This window comes from Pan paniscus, chromosome 10, assembly GCF_029289425.2.
Source record: "Pan paniscus chromosome 10, NHGRI_mPanPan1-v2.0_pri, whole genome shotgun sequence".
NCBI lineage: Eukaryota > Metazoa > Chordata > Mammalia > Primates > Hominidae > Pan > Pan paniscus.
In genome coordinates, this window is record NC_073259.2 from 40007852 (window position 1) to 40033066 (window position 25215).

Below are 25215 nucleotides of genomic sequence, written 5' to 3' on the forward strand. Positions count from 1 at the left end.
CAGCCTTTCTCCACCTGTGTGCCCGTGGGGAAGGCCTGCAGACTGGGAACAGCTAGAAAGGGCCGAGGAGGAAAGGAAGGGAAGCTAGGTTAAGAAGAGTGGGAGCAGGTGGTGGGCTTACCCTGGCTGGGCCTAGGCCCAGCGGGAGACGGGAGGAATACATATGTGGTGAGTGGATGACTGGAAGAGACCCATTCTTCACTACATCCTTTAGGAGCAGAGCAGGGAGGACCACCACATTCGGGGTCAGGGGAGTGGTTCCTTTTTGGGAGGTCTGCAGGAGCACCAGAGAGATGTGATTCCTTCAGGGCTTCAGGATCTTTTGAGGTTAGGATGCAGATGGGTATTTTCTGAAGAACTAGAGTGGGGCAAGTCCCCCCCGCCCCGCAGGAGACCCCCCCCCCCCCACCCCGAGCTCCTAAAGCCAGGTACCTGAGGAAGACAGAGGAAGCAAGGCGGGCATTTTGTTTCTTGTGCAGGACCTGACTCCATTGTTTCCTCTTCAGTTCACTCCCTTTCTTATCCCTGCTCAGGCGCCCCAACATATGGAGCTGCAGTTTAGCAGATGCTACGTGGCATACAGATTTCCGGGGAAGAGTTTCCCGGCTAAGAGAACAGCAAGGGCAAAAGCCCTCATGTGAGCATGTCTGGTGTGTTGGAAGAACAGCAATGAGGCTGATATGGCTGAAGCAGAGAAAATCAGGGAAGAGAATAAGTGATGAGATCTAAGAGGTGATGGGGAGCCACATCACGTAGAAACTAATAAGTTACAGTAAAACTCACACTCCGAGTAACATGGGAAGTCACTGCAGGGTTTCAAGCAAGGGAGTGACATGATCTGCCTTGTCTTTTTACAGAAAATTCTTGCTGCTGTATTGAGAATAGATTGAGAAAACAAGGGCAGAAGCAGGGAGACCAGTCAGGAGCTGATTGCAGTATCAGCTAAGAGGGGATGAGGGCCAGGACCAGGGAGATGGCAGCAGAGGTGATGAGGAGTGGTCAAATTTTTGATACATTTTGCAGGGAGAGCCAAGGGATTAGTGAGAGCGTATGAAAGAAAGAGGAGTAGAGGATAAGACCAAGATTTTTTGGCCCGAGTGACCACAGCAATGGATTTCCCATCAACTGATATGGGGAAATACCACAGGAGGAGCTGGTTTTGGGAGTAGTATTAGTTGTGGACATGTTAGCTTTGAGATGCCTGTTAAGCATCCAAGTAGAGGAGGCTAGCAGGTAAATCAATACACAAGTCTATAGCTTTTTTTTTTTTGAGACAAGAGTCTAGCTCTGTTGCCAGGCTGGAGTGCAGTGGCATGATCTCAGCTCACTGCAACCTCCACCTCCCAGGTTCAAGCAATTCTGCCTCAGCCTCCGGACTAGCTGGGATTACAGGCACGCACTGCCACGTCCAGCTAATTTTTGTATTTTTAGTAGAGACGGGGTTTCACCATGTTGGCCAGGATAGTCTCATTTTCCTGACCTCGTGATCTGCCCACCTTGGCCTCCCAAAGTGCTGGGATTACAAGTGTGAGCCACCGCGCCCGACCACAAGTCTATAGTTTAATGGTGAAGTCCAGACTGGAGATAGAAATTTGGGAGTAATCAGTGACACTGGATGAGATCCCCTAAAGAGTGAAAGCTGATAGAAAGTGAAGGTGGCCAGGCGTGGTGGCTCACGCCTGTAATCCCAGCACTTTGGGAGGCCGAGGTGGGCCGATCACCTGAGGTCAGGAGTTCAAGACCATCCTGGCCAACATGCGAAACTCCATCTCTACTGAAAAATACAAAAATTAGCCAGATGTGGTGGTGGACGCCTGTGATCCCAGCTACTTGGGATGCTGAGGCAGGGAGAAATGTTTGAACCTGGGAGGCGGAGGTTGCAGCAGTGAGCCAAGATCACGACTCTGCACTCCAGCATGGGTGACAGAATGACACTTCGTCTCAAAAAAAAAAAAAAAAAAAGAAAGTGAAGGGCATCCAATGACAGAGTCTAGGCGCCGCAATATTTAGAAGTTGTAGAGGTGCATTTATCTGTCATGGGATTAAGAAACAAAAGGGGCCAGGTGCAGTGGCTCACACCTGTAATCCCAGCACTTTGGGATGCTGAAGTGGAAGGATCACTTGAGCCCAGGACTTCGAGACCAGCCTGTGCAACATAGTGAGACCTCTGTCTCTACAAAAAATAAAAAGTTAGCTGAGTGTGGTGGCACGCACCTGTAGTCCCAGCTACTCAGGAGGCTGAGGTGGGAGGATTGCTTGTGCCTGGGAGATTGAGGCTGCAGTGAACCATGATTGTGTCACTGCACACCAGCCTGAGTGACAGAGTGAGACTGTCTCACAAAAACAAAAACAAAAACTAAAAAAAGTTGTGGAGGTACAAAAAAAAAATGCTGAGACATCTCAGGGAGGAGGATTTAGGGAAGAGGTGCGGGGCTCTTGGCTTGATCATTCTTTTTCATTCCCAGCTGCCCTGGTGGCCAGGCCCTCATTGGCCCATATCTAGATGGTCCCAGTCCACTCTCTGGGCCACTGCTTCATTCCCCTCCAAACAACACACAACAGCCACACTGACCACCTCATGCCACGCTTGCTCAAGAACCTACAGGGACTCCTGAAGCTCAGCATTATGGTCCCAGAGCCAGGGAAAGAGAGCCGCGGCTAGATGGGACCTGAAACTCTTAGTTCACCTTTACTGCTTTGCCACTAGGGAAACTGAGAAACAGTGAGCTTCTCTTTTTGTCTTTTTTTTTTTTTTTTTTTTTGAGACAGAGTTTCGCTCTTGTTGCCCAGGCTGAAGTGCAATGGCGCGATCTCGCCGGACCGCAACCTCTGCCTCCCGGGTTCAAGTAATTCTCCTGCCCCAGCCTCCGAGTAGCTGGGATTACAGGCATGCACCACCACACCCGGCTAATTTTGTATTTTTAGTAGAGACGGGGTTTCTCCATGTTGGTCAGGCTGGTCTCGAACTACCGACCTCGGGTTATCTGCCCGCCTTGGCCTCCCAAAGTGCTGGGATTACAGGCATGAGCCATTGTGCCCAGCCCAACAGTGAGCTTCTCTAATGTCGCCCTGCCATTAGGTGGCCAGGGCCCTAAACATAGCTGAGTGCTGTTTATATCAGCCCACCCTGCCTTTTGAATCAGTTCTCAACAAGCCACAGATGTACTATTACCTGATTTTACTGAGTACCTGATTTTACTCACAGCATGCAGAATAGCAGTGGAGGACTCTAAGGTGCCCAGTGGAAACAGAAGATGCAATTTTTGCCCTCAAGAAACTTGAACTAAGGATTCTTGAATGATTTTCTCATCATTTTCCTCTATCTCTGCTTTCCTTTCTTATGACTTCTCAACATGGACTCTCCTCTTTCCCATTCTCTGCCCTAGGTTTTTCCTTACCCTGACTCATTCTTCCAGAACCCCTCCCCAGATCACTTTTTTTTTTTTTAAGCCTGACCCACTGCTGACAGACAGATCACCTTTTATTGCCCTAACCTACCAAGTAGCTCAGGCCCCAAACCTGAGAGTCAGTATCCTCTTTTCCTCTCTTCCCCATCCCTCATTCATATGCAAGTTCTATGGACCTTATCATCCAAATATATCCCAACTCTGACACATCATCTCACAATCTCCACTGGTACAGTCCTAGCCATGCACTGTTTATCTTGCCTCTGCTGCTGACCATGACAGCCCCCTAACTGGTCTCCCCTGCGTGTCCCCCTACAGTCCATTCTCCACACAGCAGTCATGTTCCTCTGAAGCCCTCAGCACTGTCTCTTGGGCCTGTGTGTTTCTTGCTATTCCTGTGTCCTTCAAACCAATCTGTCTGCCTTTTGGTCATTTCCCCCCAGATGTGACCTGTCTTCTCCCCTCTCAGACCCTGGGGTGGAGGGTGCTCCCCTCTCATGGGAGGCAATCTGACTGGGAGTTGGGGTGGGGGCCATTGTGCTAGCCTAGAGGAAGTCAGTGAGCTGAGCATGGTTGAGTATGCTTCTGAAATGGCAGGAAGTATTTTCGGGGACTGTCTTAGACTCCCTTTTTCTCATTTCCATCTTCCCTGGTTCCTTCTGTTCAGCATTCTTCCTTGCTCTCACTCTTCCTTCCCTTCTGGCTTTCACTGACTGATTCTCTGTCTTTGGATTGGGGAGAGGAAAGCATCCCTCATCAGCTTTGGGGTCTTGAGAGATTCTTCCGTCAAATGTACCCCTGTTCCCAACTCAAGCCCCTCCCCCCAACTCTGGGAGGTGGGCTGAAACAGGCCAGGTAGGGAACATTCATCTCATCCTCTGCAGTCTGCACACCTAATCTGAGTCATTCACTATTTTATCCCCAATGCCTAGCACAACTCTGTGCACCCAGTAGATGCTTATTAAGTATTTATTGAATGGGTAAATGAATGAATGAATGTCTTAGGCATTCAGTTTCCCTGTTGGACCCTGGTCTGGCATTTCTGGTTCTTTAGAGTATTGCTTTCAAACTTTAATGTACATAAAAATCACCTGGGGATCTTGCTAAACTGGAGAGTTGGATTGAATAGGTCTGAGTTGAGGCCCAAGAATGCATTGGTACCACGCTTCCAGGGATGCCAATGCTGCTGGCTCTGAAGTCACATTTTGAGGAGCAAGACTCCAAGAGGAGGGTTCTCTCAGGCAGATGGTATCCTCAGCCTAAATCTGAAAAAGAGAATGATGAAGATTGAGGAAGACTGAGAAATAGGGAGAGAGGAACCAAAGAAAGAGGAGGTCCAAGGTCACTAGTTTAAAGGCCTTTAAAGCCCCTGAGAGGTACCCAGGTCAGTGGTCTCAGGAAGCCTAGAAGCACCTGCAGCATCTCTCACAACAGCATCTCTCTCAAAGACCTCACCCCTGACTTGGGGAGGTGAGGCTCTGGAGATAACTGACATCTCCATGTCCCTGATTGGCCTCCTTACTCCTGATGAACCCCATGGGTCACAGAAAAGAAAACTTGGCAGAGAACAGGTTTGGAGTTTTCATTCAATTCCATGAACATTATCCAGACTACCTGTCAGCACACAGGTGAACAGGAGGCCTGTCTAGTGGAGGCAGACATCTTGCATGAATAAAAGAAGTTGGGATTTAAATCTGGCTTTAGAGGAGGATGGAGAGAGCTTTGATAAGCATATGGGGGCCTTGGAAAGTGGTGGAGAGGTCATTCCAGGCAAAATGGGCTGGAAGCAGGATAGTTCAGGGCATATTCCTTGAACGATAAAGGGACCAGTAGCTGGGATGAGGAGGAAGGATGTGGGAGGAAAAGCTGTAGGAGCTCAGTGTGGTTGCAAGGAGGGCTTTGCATGCCTATTTGAGGAATCAGTACTTTGGTGTGAATGCAGTTTTTTCTGAATGCATTAGGGCACCATGGACTGGAGTTCCATGAGGAGAGATGTGTATCTGGGAGAGGTGCTTCTGGGGAAGGCTTTGCCATCTACTGATTTACCTGCTTATTGGGTGGGACCCTTCTTGTCGGTCTGTCTGTACTCCCTGGAGGCTTGGTCAGGCTTTGAAATTGAAAGAGTGGTCCCTGGGTTGTGGGGGAGCTGGAGTGAGGTTTTCCTGTTTGTTTGTTTTTTGTTTTCCCTCTGGGAAAGAGCTAGAGTAATTTTGTTCAGTGGAAAATTTTATGAGCTTCTGTCCTAACTCCAGGGTTTTCTTTTGTTTTGTTTTAGCCTAGAAGCCCCTGATAACAAACTATGCCTCAGGCAAGGGAGAGGAAGGGGAAAATAAGGAGGCCATTTTTCATGGTGGATGAGCTAGTAACATCATTACTGGTCCATGCTGGTGAACACTGGGACCCAGCTGCCTAGGAATGTCCGTCAGTTTGATTTCCACCAACCACTCAATCCCCCACCCTCCAGGCAATTCCAGTGTCTCCTGACCTTGGAGCGGGGGCCCTAGGACATATTGCCAATGCCAGATGCTTGGAGGCTTTTCCTGCTTAGATATCTCCAGCGCTTGCCAGACTGGGTGTCAGCCTTCCTAAGAACTAACTTAAGTTTAATACCTATACATTTCACACACAGGCGTGTGAGGGTGGAGACTATTTTTTGGCTGGCTGCTGGGAAGGGGCAGCATTTTGTGATTATTTGTGGGAGGAGTCTGGCTTGCAAGTCTGGGGTTTTCCCTGACAAGGATCCATCTCTTTCCTCCCTGTGTGTCTCCTGTCCCCTGTGCCTGAGGTCACTCTCTTGTACTCATTCCTCCAGCAGGCCAGAAATTGTGTCAACAGAGAGGGCAGATTTTGTTTCTGTGGGAGAGTGTGGGAGATTATTTTCATTCGATTTATTACAGTGCCTGATGATCCTCTTGCTGATGTGCTAACGAGCAGGAGAAGCCAGGAGCAGCCCTCACAGCATCACACGGAGGGCTAGACCAAGACTGGCTGGCAGGGACTTAGTCCCAAATAGCAATTTAGGAGTGGGAAGGGGGCTGAAAGGGCTTGGGGACAGGGCTATCACTGACACCTCAGACTCAAGTTTCTCAGTTCTGGGAGGGGGACTAGCATTGGGACAACTTCATGTGGGCCGTTCTTCTTCCTGTGTCCTATGGCCTCTGACATTTATTTATCTATTTATTTCTGTGACAGAGTCTCGCTCTGTTGCACAGGCTGGAGTACAATGGCGTGATCTAGGCTCACTGCAACCTCTGCCTCCCAGGTTCAAGCAATTCTCCTGCCTCAGCCTCCCGAGTAGCTGGGATCACAGGCTCCCGCCACCACGTCCAGATAATTTTTGTATTTTTATTACAGACAGGGTTTCACCATGTTGGCCAGGCTGGTCTCGAACTCCTGACCTCATGATCCACCCACCTCAGCCTCCCAAAGGGCTGGGATTACAGGCATGAGCCACTGCGCTCCACCGGGCTCCAACTTTTATATTCCTCACTGCTCTGAAGCTCTTTTAGCTCAGAGTCCTTTCAAATGTTCTGTGGCAAATGTGACCAGGACATTTCAGGCAAAATCTTCTCACACTTGTAGAGTGAATAGAAAATTCCAGGTCCTCAATGTTGATCATGTCTTTGATGCATGACTAATAGTAGGTGCTCAGTTTATTTCTGGTGTAGGCGAAGAGGCTTTTAAGCTACTACCTGGTTTCATCTAGGAAGCTGAGGGCTAAGTTTTGGGTTCCTCTGCAGTAACTGTCCATTCTTGGGTTTCTTTTCCCAGGACATTTTAAAATCCTCACTTCTTTATCTGTTCTTGTTCTTTCGTGGGTGTTTCGATGGTTCTGTTATATCTGTCTTTTTAATTTTATTTATTTATTTATTTATTTACAAACAGTGTCTTACTCTGTTGCCCAGGCTACAGTGTAGTGGCATGATCATAGCTCACTGCAGCCTCAAACTCCTGGGCTCAAGGGGTCTTCCCACTTTAGTTTCCCTAGTAGCTATGATTATAGTCCCGCATCAGCATGCCTGGCTAATTTTTAAACTTTTTGTAAAGATGGTGTCTCACTATATTCCCTAGGCTGGTCTGGAACTCCTGGGCTGAAGCTATCCTCTTGCCTTGGCCTCCCTAAATGTTGGAATTACAGACATGGGCCACTACACCTGGCGATCTGTGTCTTATACGGTAGGCCATCTCAGATCTTTTTAGAAGGAATGTGGGTAAAAGTGCTCTGAAGACATTGTTGTATTCACTTCAGCTGCTGTATGATTTTTTCAGGGGTTGCTACCTGACAACTGGCCCCAAAACGAAGGGTCTGCTGATCATGTGCAGTCACACCAGGTCCTGCTCGTGGTTGGAGGGGTTGCCATGAGAGTGAACAGAAAGCTAACTTGAAGTTTATTGAGGCAGCATGATTGGAAAGGGAATTAAGGGAGGACATGAGAAGATGAGAGAATAGAAAGAGCTTGGCAAGGGAAGACAGGAGGAGAGATCAGAGGAACAAAGAGGGAGGGGTGTAGGATGGAAGGTACTTACCATCGTAGGCCTCAGCTTGTCATCTGTAAAACGGGAATAATAGGGTTGTCAGGAGCAAGACAGTTAATACATGTGACATTCTTAGCAGAATGATATAATTGTTTGATGATAATAAACAGGGTAATACTGCCTCCGTCACAAGGGTTGTTATGAGACCGGGGCATGTAAAACACTTTGCAGGCTGCAAAATGCTCATGTTTTCACTGCTACTATTATTATTCCACTCTTGCACTTCTTTCAGCCACTGTCCTGTCTTCATGCGGATGAAGGGGGAGCTGCCAGAAGGAGGTGTGGACCCCTGGGTTCTGTTCTGCTTTGGAGACTGTTTCCTTCCTCCCCTCGTCACCCCCTGGTGAACAGAGTCCAAGCCCCTCCCCCTCCCCCGCTGGCTTGTATGCCCTCAGGCTCAGTGGAGAGAAAGTAGAGGCTGGCAGGAGGGGCGCAGGAGGGAGGCCAGGGGGAAGCCAAGCTGAAAATGAAAGCTGGGGAGGGGGCAGCGGAGCGCGCCTGGAATCATGTTTGCATAACGAGCTGTGCTGGCTCTGGCTTGCTGTTTTTCCAGACAGGGCTCTCCCTCCTTTGTCTCTCAGCTGGTGCTCCAGTCTCTTTCCTTCTTTTTTTTCTCCTGGCCACTGCCCCTCATTTACTTTGCCCCTCAGTACTCCCTGCAGCCACCTGGACTCCAGTCTTCCCCTTCCGTTTCCCTGACTTCTGCTCTGAGGCTCTGCACATTTATACCTTTGTTTCCCCCATCCCCGTCTCCCTCGTGTGCCCCCCTTCTCTGCCATCCATTTCTGCCCCAGTGGGTTCCCCTCTGTCTCTCTCCCCAGTTCTCCCTTCTCCATCTCTGTGCCATCCCCTTTACTCTCTTTCTGGCTGGAAGTCCCCCATCTTTTCTCTTCCTGCCTGCTTCTGTCTTGCTCTTGCATTCCTGGGTCTCTTTCTTCTTACTAACCCCTTCTGCCTCCCGGGTCAGGCTTCACCTCCTGCCTTCCTCCCCTTCTCTTGCCTTCCCTCTCTGACAATAGCACTTTCCTGTCAGTTATACTGCTTGGATTCAGGGCACTTAGCACCTAGATTCAGGGCCCACTGTGAAGCCCTCCTTTGTTCACTTGGTGAAATAATTGCAGTAACAAGACTAAAATTTAATGAACACTTACTAAACGCCTTATCTGTGTATGATCTCATGTACTTCTCTCAATAATGCTATGAGATGAATATTATTATCCCCATTTTACAGATGAGGAAAGTTGAGAGATTAAATAACTTGCCGAATAACTCACAGTTAATCAGAATTGGGGCTTGAATGCAGGCCTGCTTGCCTAAGGAGCCTGTGCTCTTAACCACAGGGGTCGATTCCAGCCCTGGAAGAAGCTGGTCTCACTTTCTCTCCCAGTGAGACTAACATAGCCCTCCTCCTTTCTTTAAACATCATCTTGGCGCCCCCAGCTTCCTCCAAAGGTCATTTGGTCCCTTCTCTTTTCTCTGCACAAGTCCAGATTCAACCTAGTCTCAAGACTTTATTTTATATGACAGTGCTACTAACGATACATTGCCTGACACTAATCTAAGCACTTTATGCATATTATTTTATTTAATCATCTTAGTAACTGTGGGAAGTAGCTACTATTCTCACCCCCATTTTACAGATGAAGAAACTGAGGCATAGGGAAGTCAAATAACATGTCAGTGGTCACATAGTTAATAAGTGGCAGAGCCAGGATTGAGCCCAGGCACTTTGGCTTCAGGGAACCTGGCCTAACAGCCACACTGCTTCACAGTTCCTGGGAAAACAGGTTTTGGTCCCTCACCTCTTGTTACTAGTCCAGGTGCTTTGAGCAGTTCTTGTGGTCCATCCTCAAGCCCATTTCTGTGGGCACTGCCTGCTGCGGTGTAAAGTCTGCCACCAGCACTGACAGCCCTCAAGATCTGGTAGGCCACTTGCCCTAATCGGTGCCTGAGGGGATTTATTGGTGGCTGCCCCCAGGGAGTGGGGACAAGTGTTTTCCTCTCCAGCTCTGCTGTGCAGCCTCCTAGCCTGACAGCTCCCTCGTTCCGGCCCATCGCAGCAGCTGATTTACCTCTACGGCTGGGGGATTTAGCTGCTGGCCTGGCTCCTACTATAAATCCCTGGGCAAATAACCAAGCTCTGCATCAAAGCTGCCAACAGGGGAGTGAGCAGGAGCAGATGGTCACTTTGGCCATGGGGTGGGGAGGGCAGGGGCAGTGGCTCCAGGGCTTTCTTATCCACCCCTGTCCACAGAGCCAGGCTGCACCTTGTTCATGCCCATGGGGTTGCCACTCAACTTTCACAGGATTTGACGGCCCCATCCTGGCATCTCCCGATGCTGAGTGCCGGCAGGTTCTGGTTAATGTTCAGTCTTATACCTGCTACTCCATTTGAAGTCTCTTTGCTTGACATCACTAGAGAAGGAGAGAACTGACTACCATACTGGGTTTTATCACCCTTCCAAGAGCCGAGCTTTGGGTGGTTTTCTGGAAACCCATCCCATACATGTGGGATGTAGGTAGGTTCTGTCCTCCTGAGAGAGGCTCAGACTGAAGCAGGAATTAAGAACTTCTCAGTGGAAAGGAATGAAAGACCTAGAATGTAGGTGACCTAGAGCGGAGGCTGAGTGAAACCTCCAAAAAGTAGGCCAAAGTCAGGGTGGAAGAACCCTGAAGGATAAAGGTACTCCCTAAAAGTGAGACGTGTGGAAGCTGTGGTTGGAACCCTCAAACCTTCCATGTGTGGCCCTGGCTCAGGAATATGATATGACTGCAGGGGTCCACACTGGATCTGGGGGTGCAGTGGGACTGGAGGGGTCATTGTTCTATCAGTGTTCCTTGCTTCTCTGGCTTCCTCCCCTCTTTCTCTGACTCCTTTGGTGGCTTCTCCCCGCCACTCCCTGCCTGTCCCCTGCTCCCTTCTCTTTGCCATGTTCTCCCCTGTGGTGCTGTCGCTTGCTGGTAGCCAGAAAGCACTTCCTGCATTCAACTGACCAGCCTGCGGTGGTGGGATTGGGCTGTAGCTCAGGGCTCTGGTTCTGCTCCCCAGAACCTTGCTCAGCCTGGAGCCTGTCCCCAGTGTCTGTGCCATTTTGTTCTTATGCTCCTCATTTATCTTTCCTGTCCCCCTCCCCCTACCACTGCCGCCTCCGCCTGGGAGATTACAGTCACTGAATCAGCAGCCAGCTCCAGAGTTCTGCTGACAGGGGACTTTCTGCCTCTGAGGGCTCCTTGGTGGGATCAGGGTCCCTCCTGAGGCCCAGGGATTTGGGGTAGGGGAAGAGAAGGGCTGGAAAGAAGAACAGGTGGATGTAGAGGGACAGATGAAGGCAAAAGGTAAAGGAGAGAGGCGGGAATATGGAGAGAGAAAGGGAGAGATGAACAGAATTAGAAGAAAATATAGGCAAAGATGGAAGAACAGTGGGAGAAGTGGAGAGAGAAGCAGAGGCTGGGGAGATGGGAAAGAGTACAAGAGGAGGGGTGTGGGAATTAGGTGGGGCAAACTCTGTTGAGCAGCCTGCAAGTCCAGGCCCAGCCCTGCCCTCTCCCCTCCCCTCGTGCCTGGGGAAGGCCCCTTGGAGGCCCAAGTTCACTGGGACCCAGCTGAGAGGTACAGGCTGGAGCCTGTTGGCCCTGGGTCTGGGGCTTTGCCTTGCACCTCCCTCTCTCCTCCTCACGTGGTGGTTTGTACTTCATCTTGTTTGCGGGGCGGCTGGGCCTGCTCTCGGGGTTTAATGATCTGTGCCATTATTTATAGCTTTGCGCGCCGAGAAACACACTGAATTTATCGCTTGCTTCTATAAATAACCCTGGCAAACGGGTGCCCAGGGAGGAGGGCGGGAGGGGGAGGGAGAAGCGAAGAAAGGAGAGATTGGGGGTAGGGCAGGGGAGGACTCTGTGGACTCTGTCCCCAAAATGGGGTGACGATGTGCACAAGGACAGTGGAGGCTGGTGGGACTCTTTCATCGTGGGTGTGTGTCTAAGGACACGTTAATATAACAGGACAGTGTGCGCCCTGTGAGGGGAGAGGGAGTGTTTGCATGTTTCTGAGGGCATGCATGAGTTGACTGTGTGTTACTGTTTGTGTTTGTCTCCGGTGCCACGCTGGTGGCGGTGAGGTTGAAAAAGCACAAGGCAGCCTCCAGCCACGGCTGGTCTCGAAATGGATGTCCAGCAGGGCTGAGAGACAAGTGTTGGGGGTGCGGCTTGACTAGAGTCGGGATTCTTTCTCTAAGGTTGGGGTAACAGAAAAGGTCACAGTGAGACTACTTTTCTGGATGTTTGATGGTAGAGGTGATAAAAGGAAGAAATGAGGCCTTGGGGGGCAGGGGCCAGGGCCACCTGTTCCAGGATCCAGAGAGACCTTCACTTTTGGGCTTCGTGGAAGGAGAGGTGGTGGATGGAGAGAGGGGTGGGGTGTGTGGTTGGCCGCAGCACTCCTCCTACGACCCTCCTGGCAAGTCCTGTCCTGGAATGGGAGTGGGGGCTCTGTGCAGGCCAGCCTGCCCAGGCAGAGCCAAGGGCCTGGTGCTGTGGCCTGCAGATTGCACCATGCCTGCCTATAGCAGGCCTTCCCCCTGGCCAGGGCTCTTCCCTACCCCTCCTCAGGACTGCCCAGGGTAGCAGGTCTTGAGGAATGGAAACTCTGGCACGGCCCAGCCACAGGGCTGTGGTCCTGCCTCCTCTCTCTCCCTTAGCCCACCACACAGAACCTGCTGCAGCAGCAGCGATTAGCTCTGGGAAGTGCTGTGCATCTCTAATGAGGGCATTTGCATATATAACGAAGAACCTTCACAGGTGTTGGCAGAGCCACCCCTCCTCTTTTCCCTTTCTTCTTTCCTGCCAGCTGCCATCTTTGACCTGTGGCTCTTGGGGTGGGGGGGTCCCTGCCCATTCAGCTGGGAGATGTGCTGTGCTGAAGGATCCCAGGCACAGGTGAGTTTCAGGGGCTCCCCTCTCTGGGTCAGAAACTGTCAAGGTGAAAGCCCATTGTGTCAGTGTGCATGGACAGGCCCAGCAACCTGTGTACATGTGTGAACATGAGCCTGTGCACACACAAAGAAGGCACAAGGTCAACACGCCCATCTGTGCCCAAGTGCACTGCAGTGTGGTAATGTACCCTGGTCAGTGCAAGTATGCAAAACACGTCCCAGGCTGCGCCCTGGCTGATGCTCCGATGCGCAGTGCACACGGCTGCCAGCACATGCTCCTTCACACTCACATCCTGGCACTAGTGCAGACAATTAGACAAAAATGCACCTGCACCGACACTTCCTCCATCCACACAGGGCCCCCTCCCTCCCTCCTTTCCTTTCTCCCTCATGGAGTCATCAGCCCTTATTCAGGCCAGGAAACTACCTCCCACATCCCACTTAGACCTATGAAGTACACAAGAGACCATTTTCCTTTTAAAAATGAATATGAGGGGCCCTTACACATAGATAAATGACATTGAAGGGGAAGAGAAAATGCCAGGGCCAGAGTGGCAGGTAGGACCTCAGTTGGGAACTGGGGGCAGGTGGAGAGATTTCTGGGGAGGAGAAGCGCCAGGGGTGCTGAAGTCCCCACAAGGTCATTCTCAGGTTGTCCCCGACAGCCCTGACTCTCCTGCTGCAGACCAGCCAATCCCCAGCCCGAGGCCTCCCCACACTCTCCTGTTGGTCCGGCCGAGCCACGTGACCCTCCCGCTCTGTGGCAGCTGCCTGGATGATGGATGCAGCTGCTCAGCTCTACCTGTTGGGGGACGGACTGCACAGCTCCTAATTACCTCCTTCTTCAGTGAGGGCTGAGGGCTGAGGGCTGGGGGCTCGACGCCGGGCTGTTATGAGACCCTTCTCCTCCGCTGGGGCTGGGGCTGGGGCTGGGGCTGGGGCTGGGGCTGGGGCTGGGGCTGACAACCTGAACTACAGCCAGGCCTGGAGGCAGGCAGCATTCCCTGAACTGCCCTAGGGTGAGGAGGGTGTGGGGGCACTAACCTGGGGTGTGGAGTGCGAGGAGTGCTTCTGGAAGGTTGACAGAGGGAGAAAGTGCATCATAAGTGACTTGGGAAGCTGGGATAGGATATTAAATGAATGACCTTTCTCCAAGGCCATCCCACAGAGGGCAAGATTCAGGTTAAATATCAAGGCAAACTTCCTAGCAGCCAGGGATAAGTGCACTTGAGCAAAAGACAGAAAGGTGGAGATAGAGGTTTGGAAAGCTTTTTAGAAGATGAATCAGATCATCATTTTCCTGTCTGGTGGGTGGCTCGTGGCAAATAGCTGCAGAAGTAGGCTGGAGTTAGAGTAGGAGGGCTGGAGGTAGAACTTGGAATGATTTGTTGGAGCGGTGGGTTGGGTGACTCTGAACTGGACGCTTGAGGAGGTTGTGACACATCAGTGTGGGAGGCTCCAGGTCTGGCCTGGCTTGGGGAGGGATGAGGAAGACCCCAGGATTGTAAAGATGATGGAACTCCTCCAGACTTCTCCCCGGGGGCACTGAGGTGTTAGGGGGCAGAGGCATGTATTCAACAACACCCCAGTGCAATGGGATGCCTGGTGGGTGTGAGTGCCCCTGGCTGGAGGCAGGCAAACAGGTGGTTTGGGAATGGGACCACTACAAGATTTCTTCTGATTCTGAGATCCTAGGAATCCCAAAATTAGGATTCTGCAGGTTTCAAGAAGGGAAAGTAGGGAAGGGTTGGGCACAGAGCTGGTGAGTAGCACCAGGCATTTTGGCTGCCAGCCCCCTTCTCCTGGTGGTAGGGGCTATGATGATGTGGCTATGATAACTGCTATCCTTATTAAATGATATTGCAACTCACAGTAATGACAACTCCACCAGGATTCATTGCTCATAGTCCTCCCATTTTGGGGGATCTCTTGGCTGAGGAAGAGGGGGAGGGGACCTTGAGTCCCTTTCCACCCCCGGTCCCAAAAGGAGGACAAAATAAACCAGTTGTCCAGGTAAGCAGACCTTGAGGGGTCAGTCAGTGTGGATAGAGAGGAAGGGAGTTGGGGGGAAGGCAGCAGGAAGGCTCCTCATGTTCCAGTGAGTCCTTTTTTTTTTTTTTTTTTTTTTGAGATGGATTCTCACTCTGTCGCCCCGGCTGGAGTGCAGTGGCCCAATCTCGGCTCACTGCAACTTCTGCCTCCTGGGTTCAAGTGATTCTCCTGCCTCAGCTTCCTGAGTAGCTGAGATTACAGCCCGCCACCAAGCCCAGCTAATTTTCGTATTTTTAGTAGAGACGGGATTTCATCATGTTGGCCAGGATGGTCTCAAACTCCTGACCTCAGGTGATCCGCTCACCTCAGCCTCCCAAAGTACTGGGATTACAGGCATGAACCACTGCACCCAGCCCCAGTAAGTCCTTTTCTGAATGGTCTCCTGCCAATCTTTATTTGTCTCCCAGGGCATTTTTCCCAATCACCCCCACCCCTGGGTTTACGTGGATTGCAAATTGTTGGGCTGTCCTCAGCAGCAGTGCCCCCCTCATTCCCCCCCACCTGGCTCCTCACTGTCCTCCTAAGCTCATCAGGCTGTGGGGTGGACCCTCCCTCACCCTTGTCCTTTATAGTGCCCTGGGTGCCCTTCTCTATTGGCATGAGTCTTGAGGGAAAAGGTTAGGTAGGAGGTTGCTTACTGTGCTCCCTGGTGTGTGTGCGCGTGTCGCTGCTTCTAGGACAGTTTCTTCATGTGCGTGCTGGGGTGCAGGGTACACAGACTGTGTGGGGAGGCAGCTATGCTCTTGCCCATTCAGGGTGGTTATGAAAGGGAGACAGAAGGGGTGGGGATCTGGTGATCCATCATCTCCCCACCAGGGCAGACTGGAGCAGTTTTGTGAAACCAGGCTTTCCTGGTCTTAGCACTACACTTGTGTGTGTGTGTGTACACACACACACACACTCACACCACAGTCACCCCAAGAGGCAACCCACAGACGCATTGACATGCTTGATGCCTCAGGTTTTTTCCAAGGAAGTCTGCCCTGTAAGCTGCTCCCTAATTTATTACCCTACTTTATAAGAGTAAATTTCCTAGTAAGTCCCTTTGCATGGATCCCCCGTCACCCCAGACAGAAACCTTCCATAACTCCCCAGTGCCCATGGAGTGAAGCTCAGACCCTCTAGCCAGCACTCAGGTTCTTCTCTGGTCTGTCTATTCCCAACCTGTCTTTCCAGCCTTGTCTCCCATAATCCTCCAACAGGAGTGTCTTCCCCAAGAGGACTATTCCTGTGCACTTACATTTCCTCCCGCCTGGATCACCAGAGCGAGTGCCCTCCTCCCACTCACACCTCTAATCATTTTGTAGGCCCACCCGCTCCAGGTGGCCTTTTTGACTTCCCCAGCTTAGAGCAACTTCTTTCTTAGCATGTGGTCCTTGGCATTTGGAGGATGTCTTTCTACAGGCTGGGTCGGGGGAGCCTGTCTCCTCACTTCTGAGCCTCTCAAGGCAGGGCCTGTACTCATTCATCTTTATTTCCCTGGTGCCTAATATGGTGTCTGACATCTGTGTATGTAAATAGTTGAGAACCTGGCTCTAGGAAAGAGCAGCCTTCTGAATTGGTTTAAGTCCCTGCCCTGATTCTTCTGGCTCTGTGACCCTAAGCAAGCAGCTTCCCTTCTCTGGGCATCAGTTCCCTAATTGCACCATGGGGAGGTTGGACCTCCTTACTCTGAGATTCTGTTTTTGTGGTGGTGAGAATGGAGACAAACAGCCAGATGTAAATAGATGCATAGGTAGCCCCTTACAACACAGCAGGTGAGGAGGCTAGGGGGTGGTAACTAGATAAATGGCCAGGCCCATTTGATCTGTAGCCCATGTGATCTGGGCTACTTCCTTTGCCTCTTGCACCCTCTATTTATTTATATGAAAAATGGGATTGACGTTACAAGATTCCTTTGGACTTTAGGTAGGCAGAAGCTTAATTCACACACAGTACACAGAAGGACTTATTTGGAGAATTGTGTCTGGGGCCCCTCTCCCTTCTCATTTCTTCCCTAATGGTCTCTGCTCTGTTTCTTTTCCTCTTGATAATTGCCTGGGAGAACCTGTACTCACCTCCCTTCACATCAGCCCCAGTGGCTTGGTATCAGGCCTGAGTGCAGTCCCTGACTGGCAGTCTACGGGTGGGTCTGGGCTGCAGAATGCCTCAGTGAGCCTCCAGGCAGCTCCTCTGGTGGAGTCTCCTTTGCAAATGTTGTTGCTGCTTCAGGAACCACAGGATTTCCCACCACCCCAGATTCCCATATTCCTGACTCCTCTTCCTCCCACACATCCTGCCTTCTATCTGACCCTGACCTTGGGGGTCTCTCCCAGCCTGAGAAATGTCCCACTTGCCTCATTACCCTTCCCTGGGAATACTGAGGCTGGAATTGTCCGTGGAGGCCAGGAAAGTTCCTCAGAAATATGAGGAAGGGAGTGGGGTCTTGAGTGAGGGGAGACCCCTATTCTACATTATGACCTCTGGCTCACCCCCACTTCCCAAGTCACCCTTGGGAGAGCACTGGATGCAGGCCTCAGAGTGTACCCCCAAACCCATGTCCCAGTCTCCATAAGGCCTTAGAGGTGGGAAATTTTCTTTGCAGGGAGCCGAAGGGGAACTGGTGTATGTTCAAGGTGCCCCAGGGTCCCAGCTTCCCAGCCCCTGCCCACTGTGTGATCTCCAAGGACCTTGCATCCAGCCTCAGGAAAGCCACTCTGTTTACAGTGTGAGAGGTTTGTTCCCACTGATGCCACTCAGCCTAGAGCTCTGGAGGGAAGAGGGGAAGGACTGTGGGAAAATCGAGGGGGGAAACCACATGAACTTTGGAAGGAGGTGGAGTTGGTGACTTTTCCCCTCCTTGGAGCAGCTGGGAGGTCTAGCAAAATTTAGCCCTTTCTCCTAGGGAAGAAGGACCCCAGAAAACAAGTGAAGAAACCAAGTGGGGGAAATTGAGGGCAGGGAAGGATCAGCAGTTTGCTGGGGGCGGTAGTTGGCGGGAGGGAAGAGCTAGAGAGATCCAAACCAGAGAGTACAAGTCAAGACTCATTGAGTGTGATTTGGCTGCAAATACACAGCATCTGGGTCATTGCAAGGGTGAGGGCCCTAGAGGCTGGGGCTGAGTCACATGTTTCATTTTTACCACTGAGACTGGCCTTTGCTTGCAGGAGGCCCAGAGAGGGAAAATATTTGGGCAAGGTCACACAGCACTTGCCTCAATCAGAGGCCGGCCTGGCTTTCTCTTGCTCTTATTTTTCAGCCACTCTTGACCTGACCTAAAAAATATATATATTCTCCAGTCTGTACAATCTCCCATGCTCCCTCTTCCCCCTAAATAGTTACGTGTGAACTTTGACCTGGGAATTCGCTTAGAGGGGAGCACTTTGGGAAAACATGATAAAGCCTCGTAAAGAACTCCAACAGCTTGCAAATAGCCTGTGCTAAATTGCCCCTTCAAGTGACAATTAAAGCAAATGTCTATTTTATGGCCATGTTTTCTTGGGCTGCAACTATGGCAGGAGTGCAGGCAGCTCAGAACTGGGAAGCAGAGAGAAGGTGGAGGCACATCAGGTGTGGGATCCCTGGACAGGTAGAACAAGCTGCTCCGCAGAGGCCCTCTGGACCATTCTTCTGCATCCCTGCCTCTTCCACCCCTTTTCTGTATAGAGAGGGTGTCAAGATAATCCTGTCCCCAGGAAGCCCTTCTTAAGGCCTCTCCTCTTCTCCCAGTGTGGCTTTGGAGAGTTCTTGGTCTTCTGGGGGCACCAGCCTCCTAGAGTGCCAGTGGTGGAAGCCCTGACATCACCCCGGCCAAGGTCTTGACCTGGGGTCTGTGACCTCCCAGGGTTTCTCTGACAGGCCTCTGAGGTTGTTGCTGGGGTAGAGGGGCTCTAGATCATCCCACCTCCTGCTCTTGCAGTTTTCTCCAGATCTAGTCCACTTTTGCATAGTGCGATTCTAAGTGAGGATTGTTTGAAAAGAAGTTCTAAGGCAATAATAATAATACAATAATAATAGTAATAATAATGATGATGACAAAAAAGGAAACTCCTGATCTACTCTAATCCCTTCACTGCACAATTGAAGAAACTAAGGCCCAGAGAGGACCTCTTGGGGGAAGACCCTTGGTTGGATGGAAGGAAGTCTGGGAAAAGAAGCTCTGATTCCGACCCAAGTCACTTCCCTTCTCTGGTCCTCAGCTTCCTCATGGGTAAAGCCAGATGAGCAGATTCCCTGAACTTCAAAGGTTCTTGTCAGGCCTGTGAACCCTAAGTAAATAAGTACGTAATAATGACAACAATAGCCCGTGTTTTTTGACCCCAGGGATGTGCCAGGTCCTAAGTGCTATGCATTTTCTTTTTTTTTTTTGAGATGGAGTCTCACTCTGTCGCCCAGGCTGGAATGCAGTGGTGTGATCTCAGGTCACTGCAACCTCAGCCTCCTCAATGCAAGTGATTCTCCTGCCTCAGTCTCCCAAGTAGCAGGGATTGCAGGTATGTCCCACCATGCCTGGCTAATTTTTATATTTTTAGTAGAGACAGGATTTCAGCATGTTGGCCAGACTGTTCTCAAACTCCTGGCCTCAAGTGATCCACCTGCCTTGGCCTCCCAAAGTGTTGGGATTACAGGCGTGAGCCACTGTGCTTGGCCGCTATGCATTTTCCATGGGCCATCCCATTTAAGACTCAATAACTTTATGAACTATCGTTATTCCCATGAGGAAACTAAGGCACAGAGAGGTTAAATAACTTGGCTGAGGTCCTTAAATGGCAAAGGCAGAATTTGAACCCTGGCAGTCCCTCTCCAGGGCTTGGGCCCTCAGTCACTACTCATGTAAGGGGACTGGGACCCAGCCCTGCTGACCTGTGAGCCAGTGCTCCTTCCACTGTACCAGGCCACCTGTCTAGCAAGGGCGGTGCTGGTCTCAGGCTCTCTGGAGGCTGCTGGGGTCTGCTGTACTCAGTGCTGGGAAGCCTAACGCTCAGTGCACACCTTGCAGAAGGGGCTTTGGGGCAGAACAGGATTTCTTTTTTTTTTTTTCAATGAGTTTCCTGAGCTTCAAAGAACAGGGCTTCTTGAAGGAGGCCTCAAAGGCTGAGAAGAGCTTCTGTGGGACTCCAGGAAGCTGTGAAGATTCAGGGCAGCAATGATACAATAGTATATAAAATTCCCTCCCTGCCCCTCACCCAGTGGCCTGCCACCTAGGAAACCCTGCAACAGGCAGCCAGACTGGCCCAGCCTGCAAAACCTTTCAGTGACCACACACACACACACACACACACACACACACACACACACACACACACCCCTGCAACAGGCAGCCAGACTGGCCCAGCCTGCAAAACCTTTCAGTGACCACACACACACACACACACACACACACACACACAAACAGTGTCCCTTCTAACCTGGCTATCCCAGCCTCTTCTCTGAAGCTTCACTGCTAGAACTTGAGATCTGACTTCCTCCTCAGAAGACAATTTATGGCAAAATGTCGAAGACTCTGTTTTAATGAAGTTGCAAAAGTAGGTTAATGGGCTGTGGGTGTTTTTCGTTCCCCTCCCCCTGCCCCATCTCCACCCCTGGGTGGATGAATGATGCCTCTCCCGGCAAGATGCAAAGTCAGGCTGAGGATCTCGGGCCTGGACTCAAGCTCACATCCCTTCCTTGGCCCTCTGCTCAGCTCCTCAGCACCACTGCTCTCTGCCACTGGGAAGGTGCTCAAAATGTCTAGCCCCAATCCCTCCTGCTGTAGCTGTGGTCCAGAAGGTGCTCCAGGGTCTGCCCAGAGGGGAGGAGCATGGCATATTTGAGTAGTGGGTCTGGGGCAAGGACTGAGGCAGGGGTGGGACTCTGAGGAAGAAGTAAAATGCTAGGGAATGGATTTCTTTTGGATTGGAGAGGCGGGGAGGTAGAAGCTCAGCTAGCATGGACCCAGAGAACTCTGAAGCTGGTGCTAGTATTCTGGATGAGGACTGAGTTTCTGGAAGCCTCTCCAGTTGCTGTCCCTGCCTGTGTAATTCATCTGTGTGTTTCCTGGTACCATGCTGATGTAGAGCTGCTCTCTCGATTGTTTGCTAAGTGAATGATGGATACAAGAGTGAATGACTCTTCTTTCCCTACGCCAAGTCTCTGGGGCTAAACTACCCTCATCCTTCCTCACCTCTGCACCTTCCCTCAGCTGTTGCTACTTGGAACCCTCTCCCTTCTCAGACTCTGCCCAATCCTGGCTCTACACTTCTGTCTCTTGGGGAGTTTTTCATGATTAAGCTGCAAGAAGAGCTCTCTATTCACTTGGGTCCAAGATTAGGGTCTGTCATCCCTGTAAGTTCAGGGTCCCCAGGGAGAAGGGTCTATGTCGTTTTCCTCCGGATTCTGCCCTGCCTCAGCAACACCCAGGGCAGGGCTCCAAGACTGAGGTGGGAGCTCTGGGCTCAGTTATTGTTGGGGACATACACCCAGGAGGACCATACTGCTGCCCAGGACCAGGCCTGGTCCTTCCTCCCTACAGAAAGCCCAGGGCGTGCACAGCATCTCGCCTGTCATCACTCCAGGGGAGCAAGCAGCCTTCTTCATTCCCAGCCCCTCACTGCCAACAAAGGAGGCTGTTGGCCAGGGTTTGGGACTTGAATACCAAGATGGGGTAGAGCAGAGCCTTGCTGCCCTGCAACTTCAAATTATCCCCTCCTCTAGGAAGCTGGGTCACCTCCGTCCTTCCCCCTCCAAACTCCCTAGCTTTCTTTTACAGCCTTACTCCCTTCCTCTGGGCCAGGTAGTAGCACAGGCCTGTGGCCTTTTGGAGTAACCCTATAAAAATCCCAGAGCAACCCTAGTGTGAAGCCCAGAAAACCCCACCATAATCTCCAGGGCAACTCCACAGTTGTACTCCAAACTCTACGACAGCATCCAAAATCTACAGTAACACCCCAAATCCCTATAGTCACATCCAGAACTACCCAGCCCAGGCAGTGCCACAGAGCCACCCCAAACATGGCACAAGAAGCTCAACACAGGCCCCTTCAGGAGCAGCTAAGCTCCTTCTAGCTGATCTTCTAGCTGATCTTCTAGCTGACCCAGACAGGGGGGTCTTCCTGGAGACTCCAAAGCCCTCACTGGACCTTGCTCCCCACTGCGCTTTGATGTGGTAGAGGGAGGGGTGGGTGCCCAGGGCATGGACATGAAGGTTTCCCCTCACCTGAGGTGCTGAGGGAAGAATTCTGGGGGAGGACAAGCCAGATTGTCCCTGGAGGGTCAGGGAAACCCAGAGGCAATGGTAGTCTCATACCTGAAATGGGAATCCGTGGGGCTTCTGTGGAAATTTCTGTGGATGAAGAGGAGACAGGACTCCCGGGTTCCCATGGTCACACGCACATGCTTTACAGATCTGTTTTGGGTCTGAGTCTTCAGGGGGCGTGGGAGGTGGTGTGGAGACAATGGGTATGGTGGGGGTTAGTAGTTGGCAGTTCAGAGGGAGGAGACACAGGCCTGTTCCCCTAGTCCGATGAGAGAGAAGAGAGTCACACCAGGACCTGATTTAGGAATTGCTGGAGGGGCTTGTTGAGTGCAGGAAGAAACCAAGAAAAGGGGAGCCAAGGGTTTCAAATCAGGAGGGCTTCACGGAGGAGAAGAATAGGCAGGAGGTTGGAAAACAAGGGGCCAGGCGTGGTGGCTCATGCCTGTAATCCCAGCACTTTGGGAGGCTGAGGTGGGTGGATCACCTGAGGTCAGGAGTTCGAGACCAGCCTGACCAACATGGAGAAACCCTAAAATACTTGGAAGGGAGGCTCCCACCCTCTCTGCCCCTGCCCCTGGCAGCCCCACCCCCAATTTGAGCAGGGCTTGGTCCCCAGAGCCTGGGGGTGGGTGTATCTACTGAAAATACAAAATTGGCCAGGCGTGGTGCACACCTGTAATCCCAGCTACTCAGGAGGCTGAGGCAGCAGGAGAATCGCTTGAACCCTGGAGGCAGAGGTTGCGGTGAGCCAAGATCGTGCCATTGCACTCCAGCCTGGGCAACAAGAGTGAAACTCCGTCTCAATAATAATAATAATAATAAAAAGAAGGGAGGAACAGAGCTGGGAAGGTCCCTGCCAGGGGTGGGGGCGGGGGCGCTCTGTGGCTTTCGAAGGGTTGAGGGCTGGTTTCAGGCCAGGCTGAGTTCAACCTGTGGAGTCACCAGACATTGGCATCTCTGGGTGTAAAATCCTGAGAAGGGAAGAGGATGAATGTGGAATCAGGAGGCCGAGGGACCGCAGGCTCCACCCTTGGCCTTTGACCTCAGGTAATTCCCACACACTTCTAGTGTCATCGTTCTCCAGTCTGTAGAGAGGGAATAACAACATCCAGCATTCTTGAATTTTTATTTTTTTATTTTTATTTATTTATTTATTTATTTTTAAGTTTCGAAGGTTTAGAACAGAATTATTATTATTTTTTTTAATTTTTATTGATCATTCTTGGGTGTTTCTCGCAGAGGGGGATTTGGCAGGGTCACAGGACAATAGTGGAGGGAAGGTCAGCAGATAAACAAGTGAACAAAGTTCTCTGGTTTTCCTAGGCAGAGGACCCTGCGGCTTTCCGCAGTGTTTGTGTCCCTGGGTACTTGAGATTAGGGAGTGGTGATGACTCTTAACGAACATGCTGCCTTCAAGCATCTGTTTAACAAAGCACATCTTGCACCGCCCTTAATCCATTCAACCCTGAGTGGATACAGCACATGTTTCAGAGAGCACAGGGTTGGGGGTAAGGTCACAGATCAACAGGATCCCAAGGCAGAAGAATTTTTCTTAGTACAGAACAAAATGAAAAGTCTCCCATGTCTACCTCTTTCTACACAGACACGGCAACCATCCGATTTCTCAATCTTTTCCCCACCTTTCCCCCCTTTCTATTCCACAAAACTGCCATTGTCTTCATGGCCCGTTCTCAATGAGCTGTTGAGTACAACTCCCAGATGGGGTGGTGGCCGGGCAGAGGAGCTCCTCACTTCCCAGTAGGGGCGGCCGGGCAGAAGCGCCCCTCACCTCCCGGACGGGGCGGCTGGCCGGGCGGGGGGCTGACCCCCCACCTCCCTCCCGGACAGGGCGGCTGGCCGGGCAGAGGGGCTCCTCACTTCCCAGTAGGGGCGGCCGGGCAGAGGCGCCCCTCACCTCCCGGACAGGGCGGCTGGCCGGGTGGGGGGCTGATCCCCCCACCTCCCTCCCGGACGGGGCGGCTGGCCAGGCGGGGGGCTGACCCCCCCACCTCCCTCCCGGACGGGGCGGCTGGCCGGGCGGGGGGCTGACCCCCCCACCTCCCTCCCGGACGGGGCGGCTGACCGGGCGGGGGGCTGACCCCCCCACCTCCCTCCCGGACGGGGCGGCTGGCCGGGTGGGGGGCTGACCCCCCCACCTCCCTCCCGGACGGGGCGGCTGGCCGGGCGGGGGGCTGACCCCCCCCACCTCCCTCCGGGACGGGGCGGCTGGCCGGGCGGGGGGCTGACCCCCCCACCTCCCTCCCGGACGGGGCGGCTGGCCGGGTGGGGGGCTGACCCCCCCACCTCCCTCCCAAACAGAGCGGCTGGCCGGGCAGAGGGGCTCCTCACTTCCCAGTAGGGGCGGCCGGGCAGAGGCGCCCCTCACCTCCCGGACGGGGCGGCTGGCCAGGCGGGGGGCTAACCCCCCCACCTCCCTCCCGGACGGGGCAGCTGGCCGGGCGGGGGGCTGACCCCCCCACCTCCCTCCCAGACAGAGCGGCTGGCCGGGCAGAGGGGCTCCTCACTTCCCAGTAGGGGCGGCTGGGCAGAGGCGCCCCTCACCTCCCGGACAGGGCGGCTGGCCGGGCGGGGGGCTGATCCCCCCACCTCCCTCCCGGACGGGGCAGCTGGCGAGGCTGGGGCTGACCCCCCCACCTCCCTCCCGGACGGGGCAGCTGGCCGGGCAGAGGGGCTCCTCACTTCCCAGTAGGGGCAGCCGGGCAGAGGCGCCCCTCACCTCCCGGACAGGGCGGCTGGCCGGGCGGGGGGCTGACCCCCCCACCTCCCTCCCGGACGAGGAGGGAGGACGCTCCTCACTTCTCAGACGGGGTGGCTGCCGGGCGGAGGGGCTCCTCACTTCTCAGACGGGGCGGTTGCCAGGCAGAGGGGCTCCTCACTTCCCAGTAGGGGCGGCCGGGCAGAGACGCTCCTCACATCCCGGACGGGGCGGCAGGGCAGAGGTGCTCCCCACATCTCAGACGATGGGCGGCCGGGCAGAGATGCTCCTCACTTCCCAGATGTGATGGCGGCCAGGAAGAGGCACTCCTCACTTCCTAGATGGGATGGCGGCCGGGCA

The 25215-nt window shown here is 52.5% G+C and overlaps 1 long non-coding RNA gene across 1 annotated transcript; it reads right to left on the minus strand.

Moving 5' to 3' along the window:
• Positions 1 to 4362: 4362 nt before the first annotated feature.
• Positions 4363 to 11705, minus strand: LOC134728477 (uncharacterized). The gene is made up of 3 exons (XR_010108912.1): positions 9746 to 11705; positions 7935 to 7957; positions 4363 to 4672 (listed from the first exon to the last, which is right to left on the minus strand). It is a non-coding gene; the product is annotated as an uncharacterized LOC134728477 (long non-coding RNA).
• Between the last annotated feature and the right edge of the window lie 13510 nt (positions 11706 to 25215).